Consider the following 12393-nt stretch of genomic DNA (forward strand, 5'->3'; position numbering starts at 1 on the left):
GTATAAGAACTAGTCACCAGTCTCCACCAATCCCTTGCCCCTAACATGAGAAGGTTCAGGGCACACTTGACCTTTTGGTCATCCGGACAAGAACACGTGAAGAAACAACCCTCCACATCAGACAACCATCGCATCTCCATAATCGGGTCTGAGACCCCATCAAACTCTGGGGGCTTCGTATTATCAAAGTCTCGATACTATAAATCTCTCTCTCCTCGAGGCCCAATGGAAACAATAGTCGCGGTGGCTGCAGAAACTTTAACCTCAGATGATGTAACATAACGATCATCGAAAAACTCAATCATGGCGATCTTGACCATCCCGAGCAACTTCGGAGTCACCTCCCTGACAAAAGAAACAACCTCCTCACAAATGATCTCCCAAACTCGGTCCTCCGTCAATCCTGGTCCATCCTGGCCACCAGCTCCGTCTCCTGACCCTGAACCTCCAATAGCCGCCATACTAAAAATATATCAAGGAAAGATCAGACATCACCATACAGTGCTCAACACACCAGATACTACTCCTATTAGTTCCTTAGCAACCTCAAAATTCCTTCTAAATTTGATACGCATCCGGTGTTTTCAGTAGTATGGGCCCATACTACCTTCCACACCTATTCGTAGTTGATTCAGAATTCATTCCAGGGTCCTAAGTCACTACACTAAGCCACTCCTATGTGTGCTAACACCCACTTTTCCTGCGAGCTACAACTAACTTCCTAGGCACTCTTCCTAGGATTACCCTCGCTCCTGCACCACTCGTTGCTTTTGTGCATGCTTGTTGTACACAATACAAGATCACATAGAATGTCGAATAATCGATTATGCCCTAAGTCCACAACCAAACAAGGAATAGGAAGTAAGGCCAAGTCGATCATTCTAAGGCTATTCGATCCTGACCATATACAACTAATCAACATCCATGCAGAAATCACACAATCAAAAACATATACCAGGCATGCAACCCCCTAAATTAGAAGGCATCACAGAAATCAGGCATTTCTATACATCAGTTTCTAAAAGAACCTTATCCACTAGCATGCTTTTAAAACAATTCATATATCAACAAAAATCAAAACTCAGCAAACATAACAAGTATAAGTATTTTGGGAACCACTCTCCTATTCAGTCTCTGGCTGACTGTACACACTGCGTCCTCCTGAAAAATTCAAATTTAAGTCAAGGCCCACGTTCCTGATCCCAAGCCAATTATCAAACAAGAACATGACAAGAGACTGAGCCTATTTCCTTAACCCAACCATTTTATTATAAATTATTTTCAAAAGATTTTTCAAAACCTCTCGGATCCTAGTTTGAGACTGGATTCACATGAGTATTCCTCCAATTCACTCAAATTAGGGCTCTCATACCAACTTGTAACGTCCCATTTTTCACAACCAAAATTGTTCATTTTTATTAAGGTAAAACTTCCCAATTTATAAATCCATTATTAAGAAAAACCGTTTATTCCAAATTACATTTATTAAAAATCAGAGTATCATAGAAAACGAGAAATCCTCAATATTGATGATGAGTGTGTATAGTCCCGCCTTCGCCTTCCTTGGCCACCGATAATACCTGAAACAATCAACAACTAGATAAGCACAAAGCTTAGTGAGTTTCCCCCCAAAATACCCCATACGAATAATCATACAAGCATGCATAACATCCACTTATAGGGCCTTCAGTCTATCCGAGCCTGAATAATCATACAAACCTGACTGGACCACCTCGCAGGCCTTCAGTCTATCCGAGCCAGAATACCAGGGTTTGTTGGCCTACCGCCTCAACCCAACCGCTCCGCCCGAGCCTCCATGCCTACGACTTACAGTCGGCCCGCACCGGGTATCTTGCCCTACAACACAAAGCAGGACCGCCTTAACCCAATCCAAACACAACATGTCGACATATAAACAACCAGGATCAAGTAGGCACATAATACATGCAACATAAATCATACATCTCACTACCACCTACTAGTCCTCTCACAACATACAAGCCTTTTACCTGATAACCTCCATAAAATGCGTAACTATAAGTAACCAGAGGTGAGATAGCCACCCGAACAGATGATCCTACTCCAGAGCCACAACCAAATAAGGAACATGCAAGAAAGCCTAGACCAAGAGTTATCAGGCTATCCTACATGACCACAGACAGTCCCTATGGGCACTCCATAGATGATAACCAGCAAGCACATATAACATACAACTCTACAGATTATTACATCAAAGCAACATACTTGATACCAGAACACAGATTTAACACATCACTACAACGTAGTAGCATACTTGATACCAGAACATAGATCTATTAGATAACTACAACATAGCAGAATACTAAATATCAACAATCCAAGGAATGCATGGCCGTATATACTCAGAGATGAGATAGTCACCCGGACAGGTGATCCTACTCTAGAACCACAACCAACACAAGGAACAGGTAAGAGATCTTAGATTAAGAGTCCTCAGTCTATCCTACATGACTATATATAGTCCCTAAGGCATCATTCTACTAACAGATAACCAAAACTAGTGGGCCGACATTGGTACCTTCGACCCACGGGTACAGTGAGGCGAAACTCACCTCGATATGCGCGTAGATAACCACCGTAGAAACGAAGAACTCTACCATCTTCAACTCACTTCCAATCACCTACAAGAAGATACTTTAGTAAATACCTGATCATAGGTCATAGTCACTTGCAACAGTGACTACCTCGCATGAAATGACGATTAGGGTTTCAATTAAGGTTAAGTAAGGACACTTAACCCATTAAGGACTAATTACCTAAGGGTAGGATTGATTAAGGTTTGACACAATTATTCTCGGGTATAATAATAATAATCCAAGCGATATCTCAAATACGCGTCCGATCATTGTCCAAAATAAAGCTTCCCGATTCTAGGGTTTCCACATAAAATGATAACTAGGGTTAGTGTTCCATGCTTAACCCCTTAAGGACTTAATTCATTAAGTCAAATATTGCATTAAGTTAATTGTAGGGCATTATTAAGTATTATTTTAAGTTTAATTAACAGTTTTAATGCGAGTCCCGAAAAACTCGAAAACTAGGGTTTTCTTCACATTAGGGTATTCTAAACCCTAATTAGGGTTTCCAACTCCAAACTCGTGCCACTCGGACTAAAGTTAGATGTATTGTTAATTTAATGTTTAATAAGCTGGGCACTACCCACTACCACCTCGGGCAGTGGTGGTCGGTGGCGGTCTGTGGCGGCAGCCACCCACACACGACGGCGGTGGCGGTCTCGAGTGATAAATCCAACAATCCAAACACACATAAAAGTTAATACACCATTCATACATACACTAGTACCAAAATAATACCAAATTTCCCAATACAGCCACCAACAGGGGTGGCAGACGGCAGCAGGAGGTGACAGCCACCACTTCACGGTGGTGGTGGGTTTTTGATCGAGGTCGTTGTCTCGGTCAAAAATAAACCTCACACACACACTAGATAGCTAGGGTAAGTAAGGGTCGAATCCACGAGGAGTTCGTGGTTAAACTTTGTGTCAAAGCAATCAATAAAAAGAAAAGTATTACTAGCAATTGTCACGAAAAAGATTAAAACAAAATTCAAATAAAAGCTTGGAAATTTATTAATTAAAAATAAAAATCTCAATGAGAAAACTAGAGTACTCCCGGTTCAGTTATGGACAGTTTAGATTCACACACTTTCTTCCCTAGAATCCTAGTTCAATTACATAGATGCAATTGGGGTTTATTAACTTGTAACACACAGTTTTGGGTACACTAGATGTTCATTCAACTAGTTGTCTTACTCATTTATGTCTGTATGGATTAGGGACAATTAGTGAACTAGCAATAAAATGTCTTACAACTACCTATTACCGCATTAACATTCAATATCATAAGTTGGAATAATATATGTTGTAAAATACGGCGGATCCAAATTGACTTAAATAATATTAGCTCAATGCGGAATGGGATCAAAAATTATCAAAGCGTAATAATCACAACGAAATACGAATAAAATAAATAGAATAGAGACACAGGAATTTACGTGGAAACCCAAATCGGGAAAAAACCACGGGCGGAGGAAGCCGAGAAACAATTCACTATAATTTGCAGTGTTTACAGGGATTATGAAAGAGATTACAAATAGAGTGGGAGAGCTAAAATATACGGTGGTGTATATATATTGATACACCACCGTATATTTTAGCTCTCCCACTCTATTTGTAATCTCTTTCATAATCCCTGTAAACACTGCAAATTATAGTGAATTGTTTCTCGGCTTCCTCCGCCCGTGGTTTTTTCCCGATTTGGGTTTCCACGTAAATTCCTGTGTCTCTATTCTATTTATTTTATTCGTATTTCGTTGTGATTATTACGCTTTGATAATTTTTGATCCCATTCCGCATTGAGCTAATATTATTTAAGTCAATTTGGATCTGTCGTATTTTACAACAATTGGTATCAGAGCATCCAGGTTGTGATATTAGCTCGTTGGGATCATTTTATCAAGTAATTAATCATGTCTTCGGTAAAATACGATATTCCACTACTGGATCGTAACACCCGATTTCCGTTGTGGCAAGTAAAGATGAGAGACATTCTCATTCAGATGGATTTACACAAGGCGCTCTTGGGTTTCAATATGATGCCCGATACATGGACCGAAGAAGAAAAGGAGATGAAAGATCTGAAGGCTTTATCCCAGATTCGTTTGCACTTGTCAAACGATGTTTTGCAAGATGTTCTAAAAGAAACGTCAGCGGCTTCTTTATGGCTAAAGTTGGAGCAACTGTTGATGACCAAGAGCTTACCAAACAAGTTGCATTTGAAGCAACGGTTGTTCAATCTCAAGATGATTGAAGGAGGCTCTTTAACTGAACATATATCCACATTTAAAGAGTTAGTAAATAACTTAGAGAATATGGATGTTCAGTATGAAGATGAAGACTTGGCTCTATTCTTACTATCGTCGTTGCCAGAATCCTATAGCCATTTTCGTGATACTATTATCTATAGCCGTGACACTCTAGTTTTAGATGAAGTCTATACAGCTTTGGATTCCAAAGAGAAGATGAAGCATATTACTGGTGGTGGTTCAAGTGATGCTAAAGCCGAAGGTTTGAATGCCAGAGGAAGAATAACAGAGAGAAGTAGAACTTCTCAATCTTCCAACAGAACCAGATCCAAGTCAAAAGGCAAACGAAAGTTTTGTAACTATTGTCACAAGAAGGGACATGTGCTTGAAGAATGCTTCAAGTTGAAGAACAAAGAAAAAGAGAAGACGGCAGCAAATGGTAAACAAGCTAGCACTTCGGGTGAAGCCGATCTAGCTGAGGTCGAAGGTATTGGAGAACTTTTGACAGTTTATTCAGATAAACTGGATTCCACTGGTGATTGGATACTCGACTCTGGTTGTACTTTTCATATGTGTCACAACAAAAGTTGGTTTTACACATTTGAAAAGGTTAACCAGGGCTATGTGTTGATGGGTAACAATACTACATGTCCAGTTCTTGGACATGGTTCAGTCAGGATCCGTATGTTTGACGGAGTTATTCGAACCATGGGGGATGTTAGATATGTTCCTGACCTCAGAAGAAACTTGTTATCTCTCAGTTCCTTTGACAAAAAGGGATACGAGTTTGCTGGTAAAGGTGGAGTTCTCAGGGTATTCAAAGACGGTTCCGACAAACTGAGAGCCAAACGAAAAACCTCAGATCTTTACTTTCTTGACGGGCAAACAATTTCGAGTGATGCTGCTGTTGTTTCAAAGTCTCTTTCTGATCCAGATCAGTCCCGTCTTTGGCACCTTCGACTCGGCTATATGAGTTTTCAAGGCATGTCAGAATTGAGTCGAAGAGGTTTACTTGGTCAACAAAAGATTATTGATTTGGATTTCTGTGAAGACTGTGTATATGGCAAGGCAAAACGAGTAAGGTTTGCAAGTGGTATCCATACAACGAAAGGACCACTTGATTATGTTCACTCGGATTTGTGGGGACCGGCTCGAGTTGCTTCAAAAGGTGGAGCTATTTATATGCTCACTATTATTGATGATTTCTCCAGGAAGGTGTGGTCTTTCTTCTTAAAACATAAAGGAGACGTTTTCTCTACCTTCAGAAATTGGAAAGTTCAGGTTGAAAAGCAATCAGGTCTGGTGGTAAAGTATCTTCGTACGGATAATGGACTTGAGTTTTGCTCAGAAGAGTTTAATGTCTATTGTCAAAAGGAAGGCATTACTCGACATCGCACAGTAGTCCATTCACCTCAACAAAATGGTGTAGCTGAAAGGATGAATCGCACCATTATGGAGAAGGTCCGGTGTATTCTTTCTAATTCCAAATTGCCAAAGTCTTTTTGGGCGGAGGCTGCTTCGACTGCTTGCTATGTTATCAACCGATCACCGTCACGAGCAATCGAGAAGAAAACTCCGTTTGAGTTATGGTCCGGTAAACCTGCCAATTATTCAGATTTAATACCATTCGGATGTCCAGCGTATGCATGAGTTGACAATGGGAAGCTAGAACCAAGAGCAATCAAATGCGTTTTTCTTGGGTACAATCAAGGTGTAAAGGGTTACAAGTTATGGAGCTTTGATTTGAAGAAAATTATCATCTCAAGAGATGTTACTTTTGATGAGTCTGCTATAATTCAACCAGTTGCTGACTCTTCTAAAAGAACAGATGCATCAGATGTATCATCCGAAGCAAATAAAGAGAATGCTCAAATGGAGGTGGAGCTTCCTACTTCACCTACCACTAATCAGAGTACAAATCAGCATCAAGATTCTTCTTCGTCGGATGAGCATGTTGTTGGTGAAGATTCAACACTTTCACAACCACAAGCTACTACTCCAAGCATTGCAAGAGATAGACCGAGAAGACAGATTATTCCTCCGAAGAGGTATGTTGAATCTGATTTGGTTGCCTATGCTTTTATTGTTGCTGATAATATTGAGTCTGCAACGGAGCCTGCGAATTATGACGAGGCTATCAAATCTGAAGACTCAAATGATTGGATGCTCGCTATGCAAAATGAGATGGAATCCTTGCAGCGAAACAGTACTTGGAATTTAGTTCCTATTCCGAAAGGGAAGAGACCAGTTAAATGCAAGTGGGTCTACAAGCTCAAGGAACCTGTCAACCCAAATGATAAACCAAGATACAAAGCTCGGTTAGTAGCTAAAGGCTACAGTCAGATTCCTGGTATTGATTACACTGACATTTATTCCCCAGTTGTCAAACATACTTCCATTCGTGTATTGTTGGGGTTGGTTGCTTCTAACGATTTTGAGTTAGAACAACTTGATGTCACTACAGCTTTCCTAAATGGTGAGCTTGAGGAAGAGATTTTTATGCAACAACCTGAAGGTTTTGCAGTTCCTGGAAAGGAGAACTACGTATGCAAATTGAACAAATCTCTTTATGGCCTCAAGCAGTCTCCTAGACAATGGTACAAGAGGTTCGATTCTTTCATGACCAGTCACAAATTCAGCAGGTGCACCTATGATAGCTGCGTTTATTTCAAGAAAGGTGACAATGGTTCAAAGATCTACTTACTCTTGTACGTGGATGACATGTTGATTGCAGCAAAAGATATGAAGGAGATTCAGAAGTTAAAAGACCAGTTGAAAGCTGAATTTGAAATGAAGGACTTAGGAGCTGCCAAAAAGATTTTAGGTATGGAAATTATTCGTGACAGGAAGTCTAGGATCTTTCATCTTTCTCAGAAAAGTTATATTGAGAAAGTCCTAAGACGCTTCAGTATGCACGAAGCAAAGTCTGTCAACACACCTTTTGCAGCTCATTTCAAGCTATCATCCGCTTTGAGTCCTACTAATGAGACTGATATGGCTTACATGACACGTGTTCCATTCTCTAGTGCTGTTGGATCTTTGATGTATGCTATGATCTGCACGCGCCCTGATTTGGCTTATGCTGTTAGCATGGTTAGTAGATACATGGCGAACCCGGGGAAAGAACACTGGAAAGCAGTACAGTGGATTTTTCGTTATTTACGTGGTACGTCTTCTATGTGTTTACGTTTTGGTAAATCTAACACTGGGGTGTTCGGATATGTTGATTCAGATTATGGCAAAGATTTGGATAAACGAAGATCAATTACAGGGTATGTGTTTACTCTAAATGGTTGTGCTGTTAGTTGGAAAGCCCAGTTACAGTCTACAGTTGCCCTGTCTTCTACCGAGGCAGAGTACATGGCGATTACAGAAGCAGTTAAGGAAGATATATGGTTGAAGGGGTTATTTGGAGAACTCAATGATAGAATAAAGGTGACCACAGTTTTCTGTGACAACCAAAGTGCTATCTTCTTGAGTAAAGATCAAATGTGTCATGACCGAACAAAGCATATTGATATTCGTTATCATTTTGTGCGGGATATCATTGAAAAAGGTGATTGTGTTGTGGACAAGATTCATACAGATTATAATCCCGCTGATATGTTCACTAAAAGTCTTCCTATAGCCAAGTTCAAATTATGTTTGGACATGGTGGGTGTTTCTGATCGCAGTTGAGCCTGAAGGCTCGTGGTGGAGGAAGTATTATTTATTTTTCGGAAACAATTTTTTCTCTATATAAAATTTGCAGGTTTTTATGGAAGTTTTAGAGTTTGATGAGCTATATGTTTTGACTAATCGTAAAGCATGACTTGCTTAATTTTGACGTCAAGGTGGAGATTGTGGAAAAGTTGCCTCCAAAATTAGCAAGTGACAAATAGTTCAGGGGTTATTTCTGTAACTTATCATTTACTATTCATAGTTTGACTATGAATAGTAATATAAGTGTGAAATTGAAAATGAGAATGGACGGTGAGTTACATGTGGGGCGCCTAACTTCTTCTTCGCCTACAATTATGGACGGCTTTTTTCTTTCCTTTTCATATGTTCTCTTTTGGCTATAAATAGCCTAAGCCAGAAGGCTTGAAATAATAACCCACGAACCAAATCAAATATATATATATATATATATATATATATATATATATATATACACCACCGTATATTTTAGCTCTCCCACTCTATTTGTAATCTCTTTCATAATCCCTGTAAACACTGCAAATTATAGTGAATTGTTTCTCGGCTTCCTCCGCCCGTGGTTTTTTCCCGATTTGGGTTTCCACTTAAATTCCTGTGTCTCTATTCTATTTATTTTATTCGTATTTCGTTGTGATTATTATGCTTTGATAATTTTTGATCCCATTCCGCATTGAGCTAATATTATTTAAGTCAATTTGGATCCGTCGTATTTTACAACAATATATGTTGATTCAATCACTTGTCTTTATTTCTAAACTAATTGAACTTGGAACAAATGATGAATTGACAATAGACTATCTTAATTATGACATCAAACAATTCATACAACCCAATTTCACTTATCATTACCAAAGATTATCATATGAAGCATAAAATAACAATTGAAATTAATTAGAATCAAGTAATAATCAAGTGTGTTCATCCAAAAGTCATAAACATCCCCGGAAGTAACCCTAACGGTTTAGCCTTCCATTGAGTTCATAAAACAAATAACTTGATTAAAATGAATAAAATGCATAATAGAATTCATAAACAAACGTAGAATCATCACACAAATGTAGCCTAATGATTATCAAAGTATAGAACAAATAAACCTTGGGAGGAAGTAATCGTTTCTGAAAATTACTAGAATTGATGAGAATTACCGGTTGAATGATCTTCAAATGTTGCTTAATGATGAATTAAATCGAATATTGCCTTGAATCCGGATTGAAATGGAATGGACTTGTGTTTCCAAATGTTTCCAAGGGTTTTAGAAGCCTCAAAAACGCAGGAAAAACTCTGAGAATCGCAGGTGGTAACCCTAAAAACGAATGCACAAGGCTCTATTTATATTATTTGACAGAAAAGAGTGAAACTAGGCGATGTGGGACGTTGGACGTCCTAGGAGACGTCTTAGACGTTGTGTATAACGCCCAAGCGTTCTTTGTACGTCCTAACATGCCTTCTGCCGTCCTTGAAATACACTGAAAAATGGCCAAAAACGTCCGACGTCTTAGGAGACGTCTTAGACGCATTCTAGGACGCCCTTCCTTGATTTCCAAACTTTCCGAAACACACCGTTCCAACACGGGACGTCCCTAAAATGCCAAAACGTCCTAGGGGACGTCTTAGACGCCATGTAAGACGCCGACGGGGTTCTTCCTTCTTTTCTGCTATGAAATAACGACGAAATGCTGACCGTTTGACCTGGACGTCCTAGGGAACGTCTTAGACGCCTAGAGGCGTCCTTCATCTTCCGTGCAAGTTTTGGTGGTCAAAACGACATAACTAGCAGAAACACAAAACACGAAAGTTGTAGCAAATCTTGTCTAGTTTCCAGAACTTCTTTACTCATGTCAATCGGAGCTCCAGAACTTGAGATATGACCAAAACATTGAAGCATGGTCAATTTTCCCAGCAATGTTTCATCATTACTTTAGCAATCCGTTTTACTTGCAGGTTCCGCCCACTTTTAGTACAATATATTGACCTGCATATGAAGTTCAACAACTCATCAAAGTAGTGCCATTCTTGGACAATTATACATCAATTCAACAGATTTATGACAATTTAGTACATTTATAAAATGGACTTATTAGTTTTCTTTGATTTTCCCGGCCAAGAAATGTTCATACAACATCTCACCATTAAAACAGGCACACACACACACCATAGTACACATACAGGCACCTCACACGGTGGTTGGTTGTAGCAGAAAAAGATAGTAGGGGCGGCATCCACCATGGTTAGCTGCCATCGTGGTTTTTCTCGTTTTCCGGCCAACAAGACGCTCACGACAAGTTGTTATACAACACAACACACACATACACACGAGCACACACAACAGCCTCCTTCAAGGATGGTAGACGACGACCGGAGCAGCGGAAAGAGGAGTCGTTTAAGTGGCGACAGCTAGCGGCGTGTAACACCGTAATTTTTCAAACAATTTTTCACATTTTCAAAAACATACTTTCATTCATAAATATTATAAAAATGTCATTGTATCACATATCAATCCATAGAAACACAACCCCAAGATCATAATGTATAAAACTCCTCATGTGTATACTGATCATGCCGGCGCCTTCCCGCGATCCTCACTGGTACCTGAAACACATAACACAACACTGTAAGCATAAATGCTTAGTGAGTTCCCCAAAATACCACATATAACACATATTAGCCACTCGAGGCTGTAACTCTGTGGACCCTCCGGTCCTAACTCTGTGGACCCTCTGGTCCTAACTCTGTGAACCTTCCGGTTCCAACTCTGTAAACTCTGGAACATACACGACATGAATCACATAGAAATAATGCAGTGTATCACAATCACATAAATAGCATACAAGATACTATGTCACATAACTCTAATTACCACTGTAGGTAAAGTATAGTGAGAAGACTCACCTCGGGTAACTCGGTAAATCTCGAGCTTGGTAAAATCTGGTCTAGCCCCCGCCTCAAAACGTGAATCTTAGTGTGAACAACACAGATCCAAGCTCCACAATCGATCTAGCTTGGATTTTCCCACTCCTTCTTGCAAGATCACGCCAAAGGATGAAGAATTAGCCTCCACATGCCCTCTAAGCTCTCTTTTCTCTCTAGGGTTTTCACAGGGGAGTAGTGGCCGCAAATGACAGCCATAAGGGCCTTTAAATAGGGCTTAGGCCCTGAGATTTAGGGTTTTACTTTACAGCGCGGACTCGCCGAGTCCACGCATCGACTCGTCGAGTCCGATCATTAATCCTAGTCAAGAATTTGCGATCCTACTCGGCGAGTCTGAGCGCCTACTACTGAGTCCCTCCCTAAAACTCAAGATAAATACTTAAAATAAGATACCTGGGAATCCGGATGTTGCAATTATCCCCCACTAGAATCAGACTTTGCCCCCGAAGTCTTACTCTGCAAACAACTCTGGATGCTGCTCCCGTATCTCCATCTCCGGCTCCCAAGTCAGCTCAGACCCTCTCCGATGTTGCCACTGGACCTGAACCAGGGGCACCTCCTTGTTCCTCAGAACCTTCACCTTTCGATCCCGGATCGCGATCGGTCTCTCAACATAATTCAGGATCGCATCCACCTGAATATCCTGCAACGACACCACCGCCGATTCGTCGGCTATACACTTCCTCAATTGAGACACATTGAAGGTATCATGTATCTGGCTCAACTCCGCAGGTAGCTCCAAACGGTACGCTACACTGCCCACCCTCGCGGTCACCCGGAACGGACCAATGTACCGGGGCCCCAGCTTGCACCTCTTCCTGAATCGGATCACTCCTTTCCAAGGAGACATCTTAGGAGTACGAAGTCTCCCACTTGGAACTCCAGTTCGGATAGTCGCCTATC

The sequence above is a fragment of the Lactuca virosa genome, chromosome 8 (assembly GCF_052849685.1).
Source record: "Lactuca virosa cultivar CGN04683 chromosome 8, Lactuca_virosa_CGN04683_v6, whole genome shotgun sequence".
NCBI lineage: Eukaryota > Viridiplantae > Streptophyta > Magnoliopsida > Asterales > Asteraceae > Lactuca > Lactuca virosa.